This window comes from Eulemur rufifrons, chromosome 4, assembly GCF_041146395.1.
Source record: "Eulemur rufifrons isolate Redbay chromosome 4, OSU_ERuf_1, whole genome shotgun sequence".
NCBI classification, from domain to species: domain Eukaryota; kingdom Metazoa; phylum Chordata; class Mammalia; order Primates; family Lemuridae; genus Eulemur; species Eulemur rufifrons.
The window spans coordinates 42,797,711-42,823,364 of NC_090986.1; the positions used below are offsets into that span (position 1 = coordinate 42,797,711).

At 38.2% G+C, this 25,654-nt stretch overlaps 1 protein-coding gene across 1 annotated transcript in view; it reads left to right on the top strand.

Moving 5' to 3' along the window:
• The window catches only part of KLF12 (KLF transcription factor 12), a 409,446-nt gene that overhangs the window by 180,091 nt on the left and 203,701 nt on the right, over nucleotides 1–25,654 (top strand). The gene's annotated exons all lie outside the window — the stretch shown is intronic.

Sequence of the window (25,654 nt, forward strand, 5' to 3'; positions counted from 1 at the left end):
ATCTGGGATCCCACTGAAAGGGTAAGGTACTGATGTGCCAGAAGGATGTCATAATGAGGACTTCGAGGTTATGGATCCGGACTGTAGCATTTAGAGCGTCTCTACCGTCACTTGCACATTCCTGAGCATTATGTGGCAGGGTGTGTGGCATCAGTGTAACTTCGCCTTTTCAGCGTAAACCTTTGTTTGAAACAGATCCCCATCGTGGGATGGTGTCGTTTCACCTTTATGTTCAGTGTTGACTTCTGCAGCTCTGAAATGAACCTTGTGGAGTATGTCAGCCAATAACACCGCTCCACGGTTGTGTACGCACCATAATGACCAACTCATAGATTCAGCCCAAGACTCAGCCAATAGAGCATCATGAAAGAAAAGACTATGTGACAATTACATTATTTATTTGTTCAGCATAGACAACCTTTCAGAAAAAGTCCTGTGTTCCACTGCATTTTCTAGCTGAATCCATCAAGTTAAACTCTATATATTATTATCTTCTAACCCTTATGGATAGTTTTTACCTTTATTGATGAAACTAACCACAGGAAAGATTTGTTTTATTTCTTTGGAGTTTGGTTTTCTTGATTCATTTCTTAATCTAGATTCATTATTACGAATTTAATAAAATAAATTGCTGCACGGCTCATACAGATCATAGCATCTCATTCAGAGAGGGTAGCCTTTCTCCACGGCTGGTGGGGGGAGAGAAAGTGAAAAGGCAGTCTGTATTTCACAATGTTGCTTTTATTTCACAATACTTTTTAAACTTGAAATAGCAGTAAATCTATTCAAACCATTCATGTTGGAGGTAGGCAAAAACTACAGAAAACCAGTCAGAAACTATGACCCGGACCAGTGGTCAAAGCCAGCATAGTGTGTGGCTGTCACCAGTCCTGGTGATCTTTAACAATATCCAGATAGTTCTTTCCCCTTTGCTATCATTTTCAATTTCAAGGTAAGGCTTGCCTGAAAGATTTAGGTGCACAAAAAACAAAAGCCAACATTCCCAGAGGTTTTGCGGCGTGTGTAAGAACCCCACGTCACATTATTTATAGAAAGTATTTTTTTGCCCTTTGAAAGGGGCAGGAAAAATCGTAGGTTCGTAGATATTAATGTCTGTTCATGAAAATCAATTTTCTTCCTTGTGAATGGAGCTGATGTTGGTATTTTAACCCTAATTACGATTGTGCATATTGGAGAAAAATAGAAATTTTATTTCCCTTAGCTTTTATATACTTCTTAAATATGATAGATACAATTTCATTCTCTTTTATAATAAAGCTTCAAAAGAAGCAACCTGTAGTGTTTGATGAAATGTATTATGAATTAACTCTTTATAGACTATAACAGTTTGTGTTTTAATAATTTGTAATACTTTAAGTCAACTCTTCTTTAAAATAAGAAATAAAATCTAGAATTTTAGTGATTCTCATATTTGGCCACTTTACTGGATTTTTCACTGGAGAAGATGGAGGTGGGTTGTATATGCTATGTCATAGTTTAGAGTCTCAGGACTATTTTTAGATAAGGAGTGCTAGAATTTTGAATATTTCATGACTCTTTCCTCATTTACTATTGAAGTCTGGTTGAAGTTTGATTCTTCATAAGAAAATGCAAACATATCGGTGGAATTTAAATAATTAATCACATACGTGTTTATGGGTTTTTGAGAAAGACGAGACACGTTAGTTACAATGAACAGAAAGTTACAGGGACTCGTCTGTGTCACAACAATGAATGAGAAAGCCTGAAGTCGGGACATTGGTTGGAATTTATTATCACTGTGAAAAGCCTAGTTTTGAAACTCTGTCTTTAAGATACAGACACTAATCTCTAGTCTTTCAGGGAAGAAAAGCTGGTATTTTTTGTAGGCTTCAGACAGCGTTTTAAAGATATGCTACTTTCCACGGCCCTTCTGCTTCAGTGCTCCATGAAGGCATATGCTTGTTCTCCTCTTCTTGTTATAAATAGTCCCTTAGGTCTTGTGCTGTCAGCTGGGCTCTGCATGAATCCCCACCCCTCCTAGGAATTCAGGACCTGATGAGCACATTTCAGAGCCTAAGGAAAGACTGGGAAACAGGCCCGGATCTCTTCTCTGGAAAGTTCTGGCTGCCTTGCCTCATTCTCTTAATGAGTTGTATGGTGTGTGTGTATGTGGTCATGTCTCTTCTATCAGATTGTAAGCCCATGGAGGGTGAGGACTTTTTCTTACAGTTCTGTCTTGTGTCTCTTGTAGTTCCTGGCACATGGTAAATGCTCAGTAAATATATGATTTATTCAATTTGTCTAGGAGTTATAACTAGCACGTTGTAAAACCTGTCAATAGCTAGTTACCAACTTGTTCTGTCTACCTCATAGGGTTATTGTAAACATAAAAATCAAAATTGGACTTATTGGAAATAGGCATTCCCATTGGTGACAGAGGTCTTCACCTCGTAGCCGTACGCACTGGATAGTTATGGTAGCATACGATACGAAGTCTGTGTGCCTTCTGTCTGGAGTTCTCTGACTCTTGCATTGTTAGTTATGTGATATCCAAGTAGATGATGGTGATTGCAGTCTTCTGAGATGTGCCTTGAGTTTTCTCCAGGCTTGGCGGTAATAGAGCACATGCTGCTGAGCAGTCTGTAGGAAGGGCATGTGCTCTTAGGGTACACTTCAGGGACACAGCAAGGAGCATTTGGGTGACTTTTTCTGTGACCTTTGGTGCTTGGCCCTGCTGTTTACAAGAGCTTCCCAAATACTGTCAGCTTTTGGATGTTCTAACATGTTATTAAGCAAAGGACTAAAGCAGGAGAAAGAAGAGTAAGAACTACTATACCCAGAGATAAGCTAGTATGTAGAGAAAGAGTACTGCCTCAAAGTTATAAAACGTGAGCTTATTCCTAGCCCTGCAGTTTACCAGCTTGCATGACATTGGGAAGTGACTTCCTATCTCCAGGCCTCCGTGTGCTCATCTGTAGAGTGGGCCTGTCGGAGACGAGGCCTTCCCTCCCGGGTTTGATACTCTCTGACACTGGTAGAGGGCAAGGGGTGAGAGAAAGCATTTCGAATTATGAGTTTGACAGTTTTACTACAAGGAAGCTGCCTGCGTGTGGAAGTAGAAATTGTAGACTTCACAATGAGAAAGACCTGAGTTCAGGTGCCTGTTCAGCCAGGTGCCAGCTGTGTGGATTGGGCTTGGCCTCCATCAGCCTAACTCACCTCACCTGGGGGGTGGCGTGACCCAGCCAGCCTCACAGGAGTGCACCTGCCCGTGGTGAGTGCTGGCTTCGTGTTCTCCTTTTGAAGAAAAGCAGGAGGAAAAATGGCCCTGTGATTTCCGTTTCTGTTGCTGCAGTTCAACATCTGCTCATTTATAATGCTCCAGGTGGATTTCAGGTAAATCTCAAATTGGAACCCATGTTTATTTCATTTGAATTTTTATTTAAGCATATCTGGAGAAACGTTTCAAATTTGGGTTAGATTTTTGCCATGTGAAAAAGAAAATGATGGAACTAGAAAATAATTACTATACTAAAACAAAAATTGTTTATTTATTCAGCCTAATTTCGTATGTCTGACATTTTTTAAAGTAAAATGTTTAAAAAAGAAGAACTCTATAGATAAAAATATTTTTCAAAACTACATAGGTGCAGAGGCTTCGAGGGAGAGAGAAAAGAACATTCCTCAGTGACCCTCACTGTTCCCTAAGGCCTGAGGAATGTGCCACGGAGAGGGCTGAGGTCTGAGTCGCTGTACCAGCAGCAAGGGTATTGGCGTCCTTGCTTGCCCTGCCTCCCTTCTGTCCTGTAGAGCCAGGTGTGGTTCCGGTACTTGGGTCTGTAGAGAAGAATGGCAATAGTGTGGCATAGAGAGAGAAAGAGACTGTGCGTTTTGCCAATTTTAGGTTCTCTAAGCAGTCAGTAATTGAGTGGTGAAAGAGCCCTCTGTGTTACCATTGGAGAAGAGCCTAACGCCCCCTCGCTGCCGCCATGTAGCTAGGGAGGGTGCAGGTGTCGCAGCAAAGTGTGGGTTCACATGCGTACTCCATGTCACTACCGGAAGATACCCACCATCATCAGACCAGAGACCCCTACAACCTCCCCCATTTTAAAGGCAAGACGAAAGAGGATTAAAAGAGACTCAGTCTTTTCCCTGGAGACAGGTTGCAGTAACTTTTACAAACCATCTGCAGGACATTTATAACAAGGTGTTGAGGGTGTTTCTATATCGCAAAGAGCTGACTAGCACCATGAAGCCAGCTATAATGTAACTTCCTTAAGAGCAGAGCTTGTGCTTTATGTTTCTTGTTATTCCTCATCATCTCAGCACAGGAGCTTATGAATAGGCAGGGCTCAATAAATAGTGATTCATTCAGATGCTATTTATTGTAAGTGAGAGGCTGTTTGCCACACTGTAAAATTGAGAGGATTTTGAAACTGGTGCTGTTTCGAAAAAGACTCCAGTCCTCAGGCTTAACAGAGAAATATAGACAGGTGCAAGTGTTGTAGCTGAACCTAGAAATGTGCTGTGGAATGCTTAAGACAGGCAATTACATTAAAATTCAGTAGTATGGGGGGGCGGGGAGAAAACAACAAACCTAGCCTTTTCCCTCAATAAACCTCTGTTTAATTTTAAACTGAAGATTTAGTGTACATCTTTGTGTAAAGGCTTAGTAAGACAGTGTTACTTTAATGACTTTATCAGAAGTGAAGAAAGGCATTATTAAAAATGCCACTTGCATTACCCTTTAACAGGCCCTCATTATTCCCTCTCCTACTGTGAAACACGGGCCAGCGTTGCTGGTAGATTGGTAGAATTATCTTGGAAATATGAATTTGCTTATCGTTTAATATTCTCTGACCCACTGCTTGAGATCTTTTGATCTGTACTGAAATCTTTGCATGTCACTACCTGGCTTCAAAGAAAAACATTTGCAGATGTCGTGTTATTGCTAATGTGAGAAGACCATTTTCTCCAAAGCAGAAAAAAGTATCTTGCAAAATTCATATTTTAGGAAAGAGATATCCTCCACTAAAAATGCAGAGTTGGACTGATTTTAATAATGTCAGAATGGCCAATAATTGTATTAATAGAAAGAATTGAAAATCAATGAGCTGTGATAGTAATTACAGATAGTACCCAAGGGAAATATAGCAGGCAGACAGATCCTGTCCCTCAGGGCCTGCCTTGGGCAAAGCTATGAAGTTGAGAATTCTGCCCCTTTTCCTTCCCTTTAGCAATGTACTTGCTCCTTCGACTTCATTCTCCTGTCACGCACCTTCCAGATGCCCTGGCCCCCTGATTGTGCTGTAATGGTTCAAGGTACCAACAGATGACCACTTCTAACTGCACGCAGTCTCGTTAATTGAGGAGAATGTACAATGCCGTCTTTTCCAAGGGTTATTTGCATTTTTATAGGGTCAATGCTTTGTAAAAAGGAACACTTCTTAAGGAAATTTCATGCTTTGAGTAATTTGGGAAGTTTGATTTGAGGCAAATTAACATTTCCGTAATATTTCAGTTTCTGCAAGATGGTAATCTGCTTTGTCGACTTGTCACTGTGGTAGCATTTAAAAAAATCTGAACCATGAAGCATGTATTTTCTATCTAGAGGTGTTTTCTGGTGCTGACATTTGCATACTGATTCAGTTTATAAAGTACCACACACACACAGTATATATATATATATACTGTGTGTGTGTGTGTATATGTGTGTGTGTGTATATATATATGTATACACACACACACACACATACACACACTTTTTTAACCCTTGGAGGACTTTTAGTTCTGACCACAAAAGATTAACTGCTGTGGGAATTGATCTCCCACCATAAACAACTAGAAAACCAAATAAAATATATGAGCTATTTTTCACATATCAGACAAGAGGTAGTGATCTTTGAGAGAAGAGCAGTAAAAGGAGGTGAACTCTGGCTGCCTTAGCTTACATCCGGGAGGCAATTTCCAGGCTGCAAACATGGAGAGAGAACCCATATGGGGCCTCGCAGTCTCACTGAGTTAAGCAGGCAGAAAGTGGAATTTGGAGAGGTCCGGGCAATTAATTTTTGAGGGAAACAATATTATATAGGGGGGGATTGTATACAAAGAGAGAGCTCTGGAGATCTTTAGAGGGGTCTCCTTAAGGAGGGCAAGCGAAGAACCACCAGAAAGCGCTCGATTGAACAATTCTCAGAGCTCACATGACATTCACACAAATCAGAATGGAGAGACCTCTTCCTACATGAGGCATTTGGGAGAGATCTCAGAAGGGTCACGGCTCAGTAGTGGGTTCAGCTAGTGGAACAGACTGGTCTGGACCTGCCATGACTAACCTTAGAAGCAGTGTTGAAAGGACCAAACTGATCCGAGAGTTGACAACTGTGTGCTAGAACAAAAGCCCTCTGCAAAGAAATACCACAAAATCTAGTGCCAAACAATGTAAAAAATCACAATGTCTGGCATCCTGTCAAAATTACCATATGTACAAAGAAGCAGAACTTGTAACCAAATGAAAAAAATGAATCCATAAGAACACATCCAGAAATGACAGAAATAATTAATAGACAGGACCTTAAAACATCTTTTATGTATCCTATAAATATGCTCAAGGATGTGAAGGAAAACATGGAACATTGTGAGAAGAGAAATGGAAGATACAAAAAGATAAATTGAACAGATGAAAAATATCCTGTATCTGAAAATTTAAAAAGACAATGGATAGCATTAATAGACACAACAGAAGAAAAGATCAATGACTGAATACATAGCAATAGAAACTGTCTAAAATAAAGCACAGGGAGTAATAAAGACTAAACATAAAGAACTGAGGCTTAGGGAGCTGTGAAACATTATCAAGTTGTTTAACACAGGTACAGTTGGAGGGGTAGGGGATCAGAAAAGTCTTAAATAAAAATAGCTAAACATTGTTCAGGTGTGATGCAAACTATAAATGCACAAATAAATCCCAGGCAGTTCAGTAAACTTCAGGCAGAAGAAACCACACCAAAACACAAAGTAATCAAATTGCTGGGAGGAAGTAATGAAGAGAATAGTCTTAAAAGCAACCAGAGCATAAGAAATACACCTTACATATGAAGGAACAAAAATCAGACTGCTTATTAGAAACCATTAAGGACAGAAGACTTCTTCAGGCAGAAAGAAAAGGATTTAGGTAGAAACTTGGATCTATACAGGAAATGAGCATCTAAAATGGTAAATGTATGGATAAATATAAAAGATTTAAAAAATCTTTTAAAAGGACAATTGATTGATTGGTTAAAACAAATAATACATTGTGGAGTTTATAACATTGAATAAAAACAAGTAACAAAAGTAGCACGGAACAAGAGTGGTGATGGAAGGACGCTGGTGTAGGATTCCTCCACTATATGTGAAGAGCTATGGTATTTGAAGGCAGACTGATAAGTTCAAGGTGTATATTGTTAATCTTAGAGCCACTACACGCACAAAATTAAATAATGAGATATAGTTATTAAACCAATAGTGGAGATGATGTGGAAACAGTGGGGGGAAATTTTTATCTAAAAGAAAACAAGGAAAAGAGGAAAAATGAACAAAGAATAAATAGGAGAAATAGAAAACAAATAGCAAGGTGGTAAATTTAAACCCAGTAGATTGATAATTACATCAAATGCAAATAATTTAATAACTCCAATTAGAAGACATCAGATTGAAAATAAAAGCAAGACCCAACTATAAGCTGTTACGGCAAGTGTTACAGGGGGTGGTCCTGAGGACAAACCTAGCGGCACATGGGGAGTCGGAGAATCAAAGTTTATTCGCTGGAGGGCTCAGAGGGGTCTCGCCACCAAATTCTGAGCCCCGTCTACCTGATTTTTCCCACTTTTATTAAGTTGGGGTGGTCCGAGGGGTGGGGTCTCAGGTGGCTAAGGTAATAGATTAGTTGATGCTCCAGGTAATGTTAGTATTATGCTGATGTGGGTCTTCCATGAGGGGTGGGGGTCTCAGGTGGCTGATGCGCTGCCAAGTAATAGATGGGGGTTTTCCTTATCAAAGCTATGTATAGGAATTCTTTAAATGTAGATAGGTTAAAAGTAAAAGGATGGAATCTAAAGTAGTTAAAACATGCAAAGTAGCATGGTAGTTGCCTGGGGTTGGAGGGAGGAGAAAGTGGGTGGGTTCTATGAGTTTCCCTCGTGCAGGATGAAAAAGTTCTAGAGATCTATTATGCAACAGTGTGGATATAGTTAAAACACTACTGACTTGTACACTTAAAAATGGTGAAGAGGGTAAATTTTATATTATGTGTTCCTTACCGCAACTGAGAATTTTTAAAAACTAAAAAAAAACAATAACAACAAAAAACCCAGAGGGCCAAAGAGTTATAACTGCGTAAGAGCAAATATGGATTACTAAACTGGCTAAGGGAGGACTTTGGTAGAAATTGCTTTGGATAGTTTAAAGGGGACCCTCCCCACCCTGGGGCTCTCCCTGGTCCACTTCCCTCTCCCGCTCTCACTGTCCCAGCTCCATTTACCCTTCCTGCTTCCTCACACTGTCCTGCGGCTGACTCTGTCCATTCCTATTTCCCCTCTCTCTTTTCTCAGTTTCCATCTTACCTGCCTCCCACCCCCCCCCAAAAAAAAGAAAAGAAAAAAAAAATAGATAGTTTAAAGGGGTAGTGACTTTTTAAGAAATTGTTATAGCAACAACCATTTGTGAATAAAAGACCTTCCTTGTGCTTACCATGGACTTTTCTTCAATGACTATCAGCTTTGACACCTTTTTTCTGACTCTGGAGGAAGTCTTATATGACAGTTGAGACTGTTGGTGTTTATTCATGCCAGTCCTGTTGAATGCCAGTGAACAAGGCCTGTCCTCAGATCAGAAACTGGAATCCTTATGTTTGATCAAATTTTTATTTTAGTACAGTTTAAACATATTAAAAAGAAACTGTCAGGCTGGGCACAGTGGCTCACACCTGTAATCCTAGCACTCTGGGAGGGTGATGTGTAAGGACTGCTTGAGCTTGGGAGTTCGAGACCAGTGTGAGCAAAAGCAAGACCTCTGTCTCTACTAAAAGTAGAAAAATTAGCCAGACGTCATGGTGCGGGCCTGTAGTCTCAGCTACTCTGAGAGACTGCAGCAGGAGGATTGCTTGAGCCCAGGGTTTGAGGTTGCAGTAAGCTATGATGACACCACTGCACTCTACTCGGGGAGACAGAGTGAGACTCTGTCTCAATAAATAAATAGATAGATAGAACCTGTCAAGAAGAAAATAAAGACATAATCACATTACCTTGAAATAAAAAGCTGTTAGTAGTTTAGAATGTTTTCTTCTTGGAACATAATAAATCTATAATAAATATTCTTTTAAGAAAAAACAGAAGTTATATCATGCAGACACTAAATAACAAAAACAAAACTCTGGTGCTTGTATTAATATCAGAGAAAGTAGACCTCAGAACAAGAATATAACCAGAGATAAAAATGGAGCATTTCATAATAAGGGGGTCAATTCCTTAAAAGAACATACCAGTCCCAAATCCTTGTGTTCCTTATTAACCCTTTGAGTAGATATCATATTAATATTATCTTCCTTAGTAAAGAAAATTGCAGAGGTATGCATCTAGGGTCATACGAGTACGTAACAGGCCCAGAACTGGAGTCCATGACTTGTGAATTGGAATCTTTTCACCATTGCAAGCTGTCTTTGTAGCTTGATTTTGATAATTATTGTAACTAGTTATCACATTGGACATGATCTGATATCCAATCCCCCTACCATATTGACGTGTAAGGAGGATTTCATGCAACATGAACTCTTTTGGAATAGCTCTTTAATTTAATTTCATAGGATTTAAGAAAATATTTTCTGCATATGTTTGTTTTAATGTAAAATATTTTTAATAGGTAAAAATGTGCAAAAATACTCCCCGGTTGTCACATGGACAAAGTTCTATTTCGCTGTCTATCAATTTCAGAAAGCAGTAGATTGAGCAGAACTGACACCACATATTAGATTCAGCTTCTAGAAAACTGTCTTTCATAGTATTTTGAGAACCCAGAATTTCATAAATATGTAACAACATAAAGCATAAAGATGTCAACACTTTTTTCTTCATTGCTTTACAAATTTTGTCAGTCATCAGTGAGGAAAATGTATACTATGCTGTGAAGGCATTTGAGCTGGTGGCAATTTTGATCAATTTTATGTCTTACTGAGTGATGATATCTGTGGTTATGGAAGAATGAAACTGTGTCCATTCTCACTGGTCAGTCCTTTTTGTCCTCTTAAGGAAATATTGTCAAATATTTTCTTTTTTCTTTTTTTTTTTTTTTGAGACAGAGTCTCACTCTGTTGCCCAGGCTAGAGTGAGTGCCGTGGCGTCAGCCTAGCTCACAGCAACCTCAAACTCCTGAGCTCAAGCGATCCTCCTGTCTCAGCCTCCCGAGTAGCTAGGACTACAGGCATGCGCCACCATGCCCGGCTAATTTTTTCTATATATATTTTTAGCTATCCATATAATTTCTTTCTATTTTTAGTAGAGGTGGGGTCTCGCTCTTGCTCAGGCTGGTCTCGAACTCCTGAGCTCAAACGATCCGCCCACCTCGGCCTCCCAGAGTGCTAGGATTACAGGCGTGAGCCACCGCGCCCGGCCCAAATATTTTCTTAAAGAAATACAAACTTCTTTTCATCAATTGTAAATGAACTATAATGTTCAGATGACTCATCGTGTCCATGGTTCTGTCAAACTTCAATTTTATTGTTCTTGTCATAACTAATTATATGTTGTTAAAGCTGTGAAGATAATGATTGAGATATATAATTCACTCTTAAAGCCTCTTTCTGCTAAATAAGGCAGATTTATTCTTTAAAATTTAGATCAAGAATTTTTCTTAGGGTTTTTATTTAACCTTGTTTATACACTTAACTTGAAGGAAATTAATGCAACTGTGGGTTTAAAACACCAACCTCCCTTGTCTAAGTCAGCTATTACATGGTAATAGAATGAGCCTCATGAGTCACTTTATTTTGTTATAAATTTCATATAAAAGATGAATATTCACACTAAAGAATTGATTATCAGTATATTGTATATGCTAAAAAATAGTCAAAGTATTTGAGGTGAAGTATTTTCTATGAACTGGCTATTTTTTTTTTTTTTAGCCTATACAATAGATTGATAATACATCCACTGGCTACTGGCACATTGTGGGGACTCAACAGTCTAGATATTGTTTTCAGCCCCTACATATGACATCCTCATCTGCAAAATTATATATGTTTTTCCCAGTTAGTATTTACTCACTAAGAACCGATTTTTATTGCTAAAAATTTCATAAGTCTTTTACCATCAACTATGTTGCACAGTAACATGATTTTCACAGATGTCATCAAAACTCTTAATGTCTAGTGGTTTATCAAGTCATGAAATAGAGACAGTTATCTCTTTCCATTCACATTGCATGACTGTGTGCTGCCACTTGCTCTCCTCCTCCTCCTAGATTTTATTTGCCATGGTAGCTTCTGATTTCTACATTGACATTTCATAAATACACGTAAATAGAGATTTTGCCTTAATCTTTTTTGAATTATTGCCCTGGAATATATTCACATTTCTATGGAATGTTTTTGAGCTCTAGAAATGTTTCTTAGAGGGTTGTAAAACATTTTCCTATTTAAATTCAGGTATAGTAAAAGGTATATTATTCAGGTAGAATAAATGAAATTATATACATAATACTTAGCATTATACACTATTAAGTAATTAAGAAAAAGTAACTGTTCTTTGTTACTGTTAATATGTATCTCTCCTTAATTTTATGACATAAAATATGTGGATTTGATAATAAAACATTTCCAGCTATTTACGTAGATGTTGAGAAAAAATTTAACATTAATGATGCTTCAAACTGATGCTGTTTCTTATGACTCTATTATCAAGAAAAAACATGGTCTGTCAGTCTATCCAATTATACAATAAAAATAATACATATTGATATTGTGCTATTATATACCTGCTTTTTACCAGTAGTTGACATTTTAAAATAGGTGTCTTTAATTCTGTATTCTTTGACTTTACTCAGAAATACTGTCTCATTGTATGTGGCCATCTTAAGCATAAAGCATTAGTAATAATTGTCATAGAAAACATTTGGAATGTTATTTGAAAACATATATGACCATAATAATTAAATGAGTGATGGCTTAAAAATAACACTCTATTTCCCAAATTGAATAAGCTATTTTCTAGCAAATATCTAGTATTTTATTTCAAATTTCTGTGTACAGAAAGAAAAAAAAAAAAACATTGCTATCATTCAAAATCTCCATTGCCTTAGAAAATGATAATTATAGATGTATAAGAGTGCTGTAAGAGGCAAAAATAGTGTATGATATATAATGTGGCCAGCTTATTAATAGCTTTTATTTAACAGCTGTTTGCTTTTTCTTATGGGAAAAATGCATATGGTTATGCTATTAATATTATGCTATAACATTTTGAAGTAATTGGGAAAAATTCAAGTTTCTGACATTTGTAGTTTTTTAATTAATCATCTTTATGCTTTGAACATCATCTTGCTTTTATATGAAACCTATGGCCTTTGTTGGAAAGAGTAAATTGTTTTCAAGTGAAGTTGTACCTGCATGATCTGACCCTCCTTTATGTAGCCTACTGTTTTTTTATTCTTCAAAACTTTTCAGCCTGCCTGTTATCAGTATCTAGTGGCCCTTTGTAACTGCCCGACATCTTTTATCATTCTGACATCTTATTATCTTTGCATATTGTGATTTCAGTCCTCCCAAGAGAGAACCTTTTAAAAAAAAAAAAAAAATCTATATTTCCCAGACTCTCTTGCTGCTAGGATACGGGCATGTTGCTAATCAGCAGCACCATACACAAGAGGGATCCAGAGGAGAGCATGCAAGGCTGCCTGCACGTTGAAAGACTGCTCTTTGGACAAGTGCGGTGGCAGGGACTTACGGCTCTTTCTGGGAAGGCTGTTACAGATGTTCTGACTTCAAATACTTGGCAGCAGCAGTGGTATTTTCACTGGAAGACTCGGGTGTGCTTGGGCTTCCTTTCCCCCACCCATGTTGTTCCTGGCTATATAACGTACAAGCCTGAATCTCTGACCTACCAAGAGTTTTTCTGAGCTGATATGTTTAAAAAATTCTCTCCACTTAAACTAATCAGAGCAGATTCTGTTGTTTGCAGCTCGATTCAGTAAGGTATACTTGCTTTCCTCATAAATATATAGGGTCTTATCTCAATGACTCTGTGCTTAAGTGTGTGAATTCTGGAGCCAGACTTCCTGTATTTCTCCTGCTCCAACACTTTCTGTGACCTGAGCAAGCTACTTAATCTCTCTCAGTTTCTTCACCTGTAAAATGGGGCTTATAATAGTACCTACCTCATGGAGTTTATGGGAATGTAAAGAAGATGATATGTGTAATATTTGTTAGCTACTGGCTGTTGCTTCAACCTGAAATACCCTCTCTGTTCCTTTAGTTTATTTCAGTAATAGTTCTCTTGCAAGTCCCAGCACAAAATCCCGCTTCCATAAGGCATTTCCATTCATGTCTCCATCCTCTGCACTTCCATTGAATCTGTTTATGGTCACTACCCACCAAATTTAGCACTTAATTGAGCTCAAATTGTATCATGTCTGTTAACTCTTTTCTCAGCTTGGCTTAAAGCACCTTCCTTTGTTAATTCAGTCTCAAAATGTTGTACATTGTTAGGGATGAGAGTAGGCGAGCTCTGACTTGAAGGATCGTCAAAGTTTATCTGGAGAGTGATTCTAATATTAAATTTACCAATAGGAATATCTATGGAGGATATCAGTTATGGACACTTTTATGGGCTTGGTCATTTGTTATGTCATCTGACACTCCTCGTAATCTCGCAGTGCTCCTCACCACTTTACCAATAAGGACAGCTATAATTAACCATGGTTAAGTAACTTCAAGATCACACAGCTTCTCCGTGTCAGAACCGGCTGTATTTGGTCTCAAAAAAACAATGCTTTTTTTTTGTGATACTAAACTCCCACTTAACAAATGCTAAAAACATTTTAGGTAAGACAGTCATGGAAAATTATTGATTTCTGTAGGCCTTGAAGAATCATTCTCATTATTTTATCATCATGTTTCATGAAAAATACTTAATGAAATGATGTTTATTGATTAGTTGAGGGAAGCTGATTTGGTTAATCTAGACTTACATTTCCTTGGTGTTGGCAATGCACTTCCTCTGACTTCTTCAGAGTTTATAGCGTAAAACAAAAATGGCAACAAGTACTGTTTTCCACGTGTATATATCCCTTGTGTAATTCAGAGCACTTTCTTGTGTGTTACCATTTGATGTTTTTGTCAATTCAGTGAGAAGATGGAACAGAGTGCTGTAATCACCATTTTTCATGTGGGAACGTAATGAAATCATTTGCGTGAAGCTCAGATCATCAGTGACAGTTGTGAGATTATCGCTTGGGACTTCTAACATCCATTAGCTAAAGGGTTTAGCTGCCTGCACATTTCAAGTGCCAATATGCATGCAGTTCAGGGTTTTCATAAGGACTGTGGCTAGACATGATCCCCAGAAATCATCAGGGACTTAAGTGGTATGAGGAGTTAGTATTAGCATGAGGAAGTGCTGGCCTGATGTTAAAGGTGGAAATAGAGCTGAGTCTTGACAGTAAGAGTCTGGAGAGGGGACGGAACGTGAAAGGACGTTCTTGGCTGGATGGAGAGAGTGCAGAAGAACATGAGTGGGAGTGGGGCTTCTCCTTGGACAGGCTGCCACCTGGCAGATACTCTCCAGTAAAGAGGCTACATTCCTCTGTTGGTTTTTAACAACAAATTGCTGTTTCTTATAATATAAAAGAAAAATGCTGGCTTGGTGCTGACTTTTGAGGGATGGCAAGGGGAGGCTGCAAAGCCTCTGGGGCTCTGCCCACTCTTAGCCAATATGCAATGGGTTGTCTCCTTCCCATCCCCACCTTCTTATTGGTGCGATTCCTCTTCCTCATGTGGTACTGAATTTTCTAGCCTGTTCAACCGTCCAGAGGGCATTTAGATAAAATTGGAATTATAGGTATTCACGTAAAAGCCGTATTATAATTCAGTGGTTGGATGTTTGAGTTTCATGCTTCACACTGTTTCAGATTCTTTATGCTATTTTATTTGACTTCATTTTAATTCTGTGGAATATTTTAGGAAGAATATGGGATTATTTTGGCCCATTGTTTTATGGAGCCAAGAAGTTATTCGTGTGCTTCTCTCATGTTCTCAGTTGTCTCCTAAAATGGGGTGAGTGTGATTCTACAGACGCTTCATTTTACTGAAATCATACAGTTCTACAGATGTGCACTGAATGTACCCTGATTCTCCAAAGCCGTAATTACTTGAGTAATTCGGGAAGAGAAACTACATGTGCTTAAAACCAAACCATTTATTCTGTGTCTACAAATCATGAGTTAGAGTGATGTAGTCTGATACGTTTTGCAAAGTAAGTTATCTTTCTGAAATATCTTTAGTTCTCTCTTATTTATTACAAAAAAAAAAAAAAAAAAAAAAACCTGAGCAGGAGCATTGAACAGATTACACATAGGAGAAACCTGAAAATACAAGCATATCTCAGAGATATTGCAGGTTTGGTTCTAGACCACCAAAATAAAGCAAATATTGTAATTAAACAAGTCACACAAAGTTTTTGGTTTCCCAGTACCTAAAAAAGTTATGTTTACAGTATACTGTAGTCTATTAAGTGTGCAATAGCATTTTGTCTAAAAAATCAAAATACTTCATTGCTAAGAAAATGCTAATGATCATCGGAGCCGTCAGTGAGTTGTAATCTTTTTGCTGGTAGAGGGTCTTGCCTCAGTGTTGAGGGCCACTGATTGATCAGGGTGATAGTTGCTGAAGGTTGGGGTGGCTCTGGAAATTTCTTTAAAAAAGACAACAGTGAAGTTTGTCACATCAGTTGACTCTTCCTTTCATGAAAGATTTCTCTTCTGTCAGAATAAGTCAATCCTTTCAAACCCTGCCTCTGCTTTATCAACTGAGTTCCTATAATATTCTAAATGCTTTGCCATTTCAACAATGTGCACAGTATCTTCACCAAGGGTAGATTCTATCTCAGGAAACCACTTTCTGTCCTCACACATAAGAAACAGCTCCTCATTCATTAAAGTTTTATCATGAGATTGCAGCAATTCAGTCATATCTTGAGGCTCTACTTCTATTTCTAGTTCTCTTGCTATTTCCATCACATCTGCAGTTCCTTCCTCTACTGAACTCTTGAGCCCCTCCAAGTCATCCATCAGGGTTGGAATCAGCTTCTTCCAAACTCCTGTTCATGTAGATACTTTGACTTCCTGCCATGAATTATGAATGTTCTTAGGGCATCTGGAAATGGTGAATCCTTTAAAGAAGGTTTTCAATTTACTTTGCCCAGATCCATTAGAGTAATCACTATCTATGGCAGTTATAGCCTTATGAAATATATTTCTTAAATAATAAGATTGACTCGGCCGGGCGCGGTGGCTCACGCCTGTAATCCTAGCACTCTGGGAGGCCGAGGCGGGTGGATCGCTCGAGGTCAGGAGTTCGAGACCAGCCTGAGCAAGAGTGAGACCCCGTCTCTACTAAAAATAGAAAGAAATCATATGGACAACTAAAAAATATATACACACAAAAAATTAGCCGGGCATGGTGGCACATGCCTGTAGTCCCAGCTACTCGGGAGGCTGAGGCAGTAGGATCGCTTAAGCCCAGGAGTTTGAGGTTGCTGTGAGCTAGACTGACGCCACGGCACTCACTCTAGCCCGGGCAACAGAGTGAGACTCTGTCTCAAAAAAAAAAAAAAAAGATTGACTCAAAATGACTCCTTGATACCTGGGCTACAGAATGGGTATTGTGTTAGCTGGCATGAAACAACATCAATGTCATTGTACATCTCCGTCAGAGTTCTTGGTAACCAGGTACATCCACAGTGAGCAGTTATATTTTGTGAGGATTTTCTTTTTTTCCTGAGCCATAGGTCTCAACAGTGGGCTTCAAATATTCAGTAAACCATGCTGTGAACAGATACGCTGTTATCCTGGCTTTGTTGTTCTATTACTAGAGAGCACATTGTAGATCCTGCATAATTTTTAAGGGCCCTATAGTTTTCAGAATGTTAAATGCACATTGGCTTCACCAGCTAACAGGAGAATCAGCCTGTCCTTTGGAGCTAGGCATTGACTTTGCTGTTAGCTGGGAAAGTCCTGGATGGTATCTTTTCCCAATAGAAGGCAGTTTTGTCTACTTGGAAAAGTCTGTGGTTTAGTTTAGCCACCTTTATCAATGATCTTAGCTAGATCTTCTGAATAACTTAATATAGTGTGTACATTAGCACTTTCTGCTTCACCTTGCACCTGTATGTTGTGGAGATGGCTTCTTTCCTTAAACCTTGTGAACCAGCCTCTGTCAGCTTTAGACATTTCTTCAACCACATCCTCATGTCCTTCAACCTTCACTGAATTGAAGAGAGGATAGACCGTTGCTTTGAATTAGGCTTTGGCTTAAGGAAATGTTGTGGCTGGTTTGATATCTTCTACCCAGACCACTTAAATTTTCTCCATATCAGCAATAAGGCTGTTTGGCTTCCTTACCATTCATGTGTTCACTGGAGTAGCCCTTTAAATTTTCTTCAAGAATTTTTTTTCCTTGCATTCACGACTTGGCTAACTGTTTGGCACAAGAGGGCTAGCTTTCAGACTGTCTCGGCTTTTGACATGGTTTCCTCACTAAACTTAATGATTTTTAGCTTTTGATTTAAAGTGAGAGACCTGTGACTCTTTTTTCACTTGAACACTTAAAGGCCATTGTCGGGGTATGAACTGGCCTAATTTCTATATTGTTGTGTCTCAGGGGATAGAGAGGGGCAGAGAAGTTGAAACGGCGAGTTGGGGGAGCAGTTAGAACACACACACTTAGCCTTTGTTAGCTGTCCTATGTTATCACCCCGAAACAGTCACAACAGTAGCATCAATGACTGATCACACGTCACCATTACAAATATAATAATGATGAAAGTGTTTGAAATATTGCTAGAATTACCAGAATGTGACACCAAAACACAAAGTGAGCACATGCTGTTGGAAAAATGGTGCCATCGACTCCATGCAGGGTTGCCACAAACTTTCAATTTGTAGAAAAAAACCCATCATACCTGTGAAGCACAATGAAACAAAGTGCAATAAAATGCAGTCTTCCTGTAAAGGTTATGTGTATAATTTGTGTTTTAGGATATTACATTTTGTTGTTTAAAGAGCTGGCCATGCTATTCCTGAATCCTACTTTGTATCTGTTATATCCTTTGCATACTTGTCGGTGCACTTTCTTGTGCATTTTCTTGTGCTGTCCGTATCTGTTTGTTGAGAAGACAGAATAGAACAAGTATTGTGATCATTTTTCCCAGGACAAAACAAAAATTTAGTTTACGCTCACATGTAGTAGAGTTTGCTAATTATTTCCGGTGGACGGCCAGAAAGTGCTGGTGTTCCTGCATGGTATTAATGATCAATGTGTGAGCCAAGCTGAATTGTGAGGATGTTTCAGTCTCGGGACTTGGAAGCCTGGGGTGTGGAATACAGCCTTTTTCAAAGTGCGGTCTGCAGACTGTGACTGGAAAATCTCCTGGGTTCCCACCCCAGACCTACCCTCAGAATCTCTGGGAATAGGAAAAAATACCCAATTCAGCTAATTCCCAGATGATTCTCATGCTCACAACATTTTGAGAACCGCTGATTCAGAGCAAGGGAATACATTCCCTGCTTCATTGGACTTCTGAGACTGTCACTTCTAAGGTGCTACTGTCTTAAGTCACAGAACCTCTCTTCTGTAATGGAACAATTAAATGGCTCCGGCTGCTGTGACCCTCTTGGAGAGCCTGCCCTTGCCTGGTGGGCTCGGCACATTAGAGGAGCCAGCGGGTGCTGCAGTCTGGAGACCTCTTATAATAAGAATTTTTAGTAACCAAAATTGATTAGTAGATAAATATAAATTCTGAATGGCACAAATGATTTCTTTAATACTCAGTGAGAATTGTGAGGAAATTGCATTATCAGAAGCATAGTAAGCGCCATACGGGTAATACAGGGACACTTTCTCTAGCAGCCTTTGAATTCCTACAGAGCCCAGTGAATCCTCATTGTCAGGGGCTGCATTGTATTTCTAAGTTCCAAGCCAATTACCATTGAATCTGGAGAAATGTACTTTATCTTTGAAGAAGTAGTTCACATTTTAGTCATTGACATTTTATTTTACCTCTTCTCTACTAAAAGAGTGAATGACTCATTTAGGAGATAAAAAAATACTTGAACTGTTTAAAATATTGATGTTCTAAGTGCCATAACTTTGAAGAGGAAGCATGAAAATTGGCATTTAAATGATGTCTCCAAAGATTCCTCATCTTTTGTACAGAATGAGACTCGCTACTGGAGTGAACCTGGGACGTTAGATTTCGAATTCATCTCTGAATGCCTAGCGGCAGGGCTGCTGTGCCTGGTTGAACACCACCTAAAGCCACCCTGCAGAAGGGCCTGGGGGTTAATGTTCAGTCTGTGCTAGCCTGGCCAATCAGGAGCCCTAGTAAGTGCTTGATTTCTCTGGGATACCTTTTTTTAATTACTTGTCTGAAGAGGTATGTCTTTCTAATGTATAATAAAAGCTTGAACAGAGGGCTTTGGGGTTAGCTAAAGTCTTGTACAACACCTAGGACAATTTATCAGTTTATAAAGTAGGTTCTCCATCAATGTTTATTTCTTTTTAATTTATTCAACCTCACTAGAAGTCTGGGTTTCTGGGATACAGTGTCAAGGTACTGCTACAAAGAATCCCTATTCTCTCACTTCTCACGTGGATGGTCAGAAGAGTCTGTCTGCTTCTCTCCAGTTTTCCAAAATCTAGTCTCTAATTTCTTTTTGGCAGTGCAGTTTCTTGAATTTTCCATGAATAGAGAGATGTTAAGCTCATCTTCAGCCCTATGCTGTACTTGAATGACATGAACTATCTGTTTATTAATACTAGGAGAATATCTGTATGATTTCCAATATAGACCACTGAAGGAAAAAAGAAAACAAACAAACACAACTTTGGTCTGTAGTTCATAAATGTTTAAGTACATTCTTGAACATACTAAGCTGAAAAATGTTTAAGGCGAAGGAGCGGAAAAATAAAATAGTTTTCAGTGTTTATAGAATATGAATGTTTTACTCCTTGAAGGCAATATCAATATAAATAGAAAACAGTTTCATTGAAACTTGATAATAAATTAATTCAGTTAAATATAAATGAGGCACCAAAACAACTCTGTGCAGTAGTGGAAAATTCTCATTCTTTGCACTGTGGAAAGCACATGACTTCCCTAGTAAAAAAAAGATTGTGCTCAATTAAAAACATAATGCTCTTTATTGGTTCCGCAAACATATCTGGGAAGTCCACAGATTCTGAAGCTCATCTTTTCTTTATAACCTCTAGGTGTGAGATAGAGGTTTAATATTTCTTTTGATCTTTAACAAATCAAGAGGATACTTCCTCCTTCTTGAGGGCAAGGTATAAGGATAGCTGAAATAACTGCAAAAGACATGGCATCCAGAAAGCTTATAGCCTAGGTTTTCAATACCTGTGTTATTAATATTTAGTTCCTAGGGGAGGCACTTTTAAAATACCTGAGTTACTTTAAAACTTATCGAGCTAAAAAACTTTTTATTTTAGGGGATACTATTGAAATTAGCAGGGCAGTTCATACCATTGTTTATTTAACAGACATTTGTTTTCATCTTTTAGCATGAAATAGTTTTACATTTGATTCTTACAACAGCTGCATTTCCAGCTAAGGAAATTAAGTTACAGAATGTGTAAGTGCCCACCTGACCTCAAAGCTTGTAAGTGCTCTCTCTACACAGATAATGAAAAAATGCTCTCTTAGGCACATTCTTTGATAGACACAAGATAGGAAAAAATGTTAATGCGTAAGTATTCATAGCCTCTCTTTTTTGCTGTCATCTTTGGCGTGGTAGAACTTTGTTATACAGAATCTGGATAATGAGAGTGTAGGGGTGAAAGGAACTTTCCTTCTACTTCCTAAAAGTTCAAGTATTTGAGTCCATAAAATAGAAAATAGATTAACAGGAGAAAAAGCATACAAGTTTATTAACATGAACATGCACAGGAGTCACAAAGTGTGGTTGAAGGGCCGAGTGGTTGAAGCTTAAATCCCCTCTTCACAGAAGAGAGAGAAGTGGGGGATGTAAACAATTTTATAGGAAGAGTAAATAATTTTTTGAGGAGGTGAATGAACCCAAAAAACTGTACCCTGAGACGAAGTGGGCTCTGGGTGTGGGTGCGTTGTTAACTCTGGTCTTCCTTCCTGAGAGTTTATCGTCCCTTGATGAGATCATAGGGAAGGGGCTCAAGACAGTTTCATTCCTTCTGGAGGAACTTACCCTCCTCAAATAAGGACACTTTAGAGAAAACCACTCCTTGTGCTTCAGGAGAGGCAGAGGGGCTAGAGACCTTGGTGGTGAGGCTGCTGCTTTAGTTCAAAGTACTCAGCATGTCCAAGAGCCATACCTGGGGGGCTTCATTTTCTGAGTCCCAACTGGAGAAAGATGACTTTTGAGGGTGGAGGTAGTAGTAAGCAGCAGGAAAAGCGGCACATTTTGATTTGTTTTAGAAAGGACAGAGAACTGTTGCCTCCAAGTAGGAGAATAATTAATTATAAAAAGTCTTGTGTGTATGGGAGTTGGGGAATTGAGCATGAGAGTCACGAAGTTGTGGCAAGTTTGGATAGAGAATTCTGTGGGCTGGAGGGATAGATCTGCCAAATGTGTTAGTTTCAGAAAATAGGGAAAGGGGATTTAAAAAGTTTGTGCATTACAATCACATTTTAATTTTTAACTTTTTGTTGAGAGACTTGACTAAGCTGTTAAATTGTTTTATGAGTAGTGGACTGGCATTTTCTTGAATGAAACCTTGCTATGCCTGGCCCATACCAGCTCACCTCCATTTAGCTTGCAATATATTTAAAAAATAAATGCATAAACACATGCACACTGCATATACACATACATATATGCATATGGTTATATGTACATATTTTATGCATATAAATTTATATATACATAACATATGTATATATTTGTATATATGTGTATGTTCATGTAATTTGTATACATGTTACATATTTATACATAAATTTGTATACACAAAGTCCAAATACATCTCATAGTACTGGCAGTGCTATGCAGTATTGTTTAGAATAGTCTTTTCAAACTACTTTGCATTTTTCTAAATTTGAAGGGAAAAAGATGACAACAGTGGAGCCCTGAAAGGAGAGAGGGGAATGTGCCAATAGTGAAATCTCGGGCAAACTACTGCTGCTGGCTGCACTTCCTTCCTTTCCATAAGTTGAGGAAATTTAGAGAAGAAAGGTTTGTAATAGGTAAAGGAGTAATAGTAGCGATCAGCTTAGCTATTTCCTAGATTAGGGTTCAGAACCTAAGGATATGTCAAAGTCTGGTGGAGGGCACTCCTGATGTGCTAGAACACAGGAACAAAAACAGTTGCTTTTCAGCATTCCAAATCCTTGCAAAGTTATTTTGCTTTTCATGGCATATTGATTACAATATCCAGATTTCTGGATGCATTCAAAGGAAATGTTAAAGATGGATTCATGACAGCATGGTGTATTATGTTAGGGATATAGTTAGGATGAGTAAAATATCATAACAAAATAAACAGCATCATTTGACCTGTTGGGACAAACTGTAAAATGATGTAGCCAATTTTAATTTGGACTTAATCATTGAGAGAATTTAAGCCTTTTTTTTTTTTTTTTTAAATTACTGTGGCTTCATTTTCTTTTCTATCTGTTCTAGACTTAGGATTTAGAGAAGGACAGCTTTCTTCCCTATATCAAGACATAAGCATGGTTAACAGAGAAAATCCAGGTTGCCTCTGTGCAGTCTAAAGAGCTCATAAAAATGAGTCATGTTGGTATAGTTAATGTCAGGACTTGTTATAGCAGTCAAAACTCTGTCATAGGGTCAGCAGATTTTCTGGGCTATTGATTCAACTTGTGAATAATCATTCTAGGAATTTCCATGGTAATTTTTGGGTGGCTCTTTATTAGGAGCTTCCTGTATTAGAATTCCTCCAGAAACACCAGAGTGAAATCCATGAGTCTTCTGTCAACTTTGAGCTTACCTAAAAATGATCCTTTGTGCATCTGGGGAGTCTCCTTCAACATGGACAGCATTCCTGGTCTAGTTACAGGACTCCCATTGGTTCTCAGAAGCTCCAGGCAGAGCCTCTATGGGTTAGTACTGACGATCTGACTACAGGTGCCCATTTAGCGTGTGGCACTTGGCAGGTGTTTTCCAGAATCCCGCTGGTTTTCCAAGTAGTCAAATCAAGTGAATTCAGAGGGAATGGTGTGTTTTAGATCTTCAGAACTTTGGCAGCACAAACTCAAAACAGAGGAATTAAGGGTAAATCAAGCAGCATTAAAGAGCCTAATAGGAGCAGGGATTAGAGTACATCAGTTGAAACCCTTACAATAGCAATTAGGGTTCCCTTAACAATTCTGGGGTTCTGGCATGAGGAATAGAGTGTCTAGCCAAACTCAAGATCAGGTGATAGGAAATAAGTCCTTGTTGAGTAATTCTTTTACTGACATTCTTTCTCTTTTCTCATCTTGGTTGTTAAGTAGCTCTCTAAATGTTGTCTTTGTGTTGGGTCAAGAGCTTGAATCTGAAGGAGGTTGAATCATACATAGTTCACATCAGAGTCTCAAATTCTTTTTAAGTTTATTTCTTTTATTATCAAATGCTAAAATCTACCTAAAATAGTTCTGTAGAAGAACTCTTATACAGTACAGGGGCATGAAGTGAGAAATGTGCCTTAAGTTAGTAGGTGTTTATATAGTTCATCTACATTGTAGGCTAGAGAATTGAATTTTCTAGTAGTAGTTTAAAAGAGAGCAGTAAAAATAGTTGTGGACATTCCAGTGGTGGAATTTTAAGGTGGGAATATTGCCATGGAAACAAAGTTTGGAGTAAAAAGAATTTCAAAGGGAAGAATATTTGGGAAAAAATGAGGAAGAAAAATAAGTTTTAAGTTTTACTCACTTGTAATTGTGTTTGCCAAGTCAACATTCACTTTTGAGCTACTCCCTTGGTCCCTTTTAGTCACAGTCTTGTATGTGTGTGGGAAAAATATATATATATGCGTATATGTTTGTGTGTGTGTGTGTGTGTGTGTGTGTGTATATTTATATTTAGATTAAGCACTTAAAGATTAAGTGCCCTTTAGGCAAAACTCTTTAACTAGATTGAAGTACTTAACAACTTAAAGGTCAGGAATTATATCTTTTTCATTTCTCACTGTGTCTTTACCATGGAAAAGCCCAACAAATGTTGTTTGATTAATATTTTTAATTCAACTTGATTTAAAAAATTCCTTCTGAGTACCTATTATGTGCAAGGCATTGACCTAGATGCCACAGGGATACCAAATACATAACATGTAATCTCTGATACAAAGAGAGTTTATACTTAGAAAAAACAGGATAAGATTGCAGTAGGAATAAGAACATGAGCTTTGTTTATTTACTACCTGTGCTAGATTAGCACTTTAGATTTTGTTTTATTTAATCCTTCTGACCAACCTATGAGATTAGCTATTATTATCTTCCTCTTCCTCAAAGAAACTGAGTCTGAAGAAAGATCTGTTTGGTTGATAACCACAAATGTTAATACATAGCAGAGTCTAACTTGATGCCTAGTATAAATCAAAAGCCAGGCTCTTAAATATGCTCCTATACGTACATGCCTGTGCACAAATATATATATATGTTGCCATTAATATGTATATGATAAGCAGTATGGGCAGGTACAAAAATATAGGTATTTAAAAGGAATAAATTTCTGAGCATGAGGTGATTATACCTGATTTAGAGGATCTAGAAAGGTTCTGAGGCTGTGACAACTAATACAGACAGTGGAAGGGTTAGTATAAGGATGAGAAGAATCATTCTAAGCAGAGGGAATAGTACCAGGACAGGTGTTGAGATTTACTGATATAATAAGTGCCTATCTCCTAGTAACCATGCTATGTATCGAGTATTTTAATAGCACTTATAAAATAATCATTTTTATAGCAGATCAGGTGGACACTAAGAAAATGGAGTGTTTTCCCAAAGGGAGGGCCAGTCCAACACTTGGTATATAATCCATTCTGGACCTCAGATCATTATGTATTTTTGGTGATGCTTGTCCAACAGTAGTCACAAAGTTTAATTTAAAGAAATAGCCATCCTTTGACCGAGTTGGGCACAAGAGTGGCCCCGTGAATGCCATTGTGCATGTTTCTACTTTCAGAATAATTCATTTCACTGCTTTAACAATGTTTTATATCTGTTAATTGGGGACAGATGAAGTTAACAGTTAAATAAAAACAATTACACTATCACGAGAGCTCAAAGCTAGTCCTTGCACTTATAGCCTAGAATACTAATAGCAAGACACGGACATCCCAATTCCTCATCTTGCATTCCTGTGTTAAATATTAATGTATTAATTTATGTGACCACAGTCTATCACTAAAGCTTCTGCTTTCTCTGTACATCAAAGT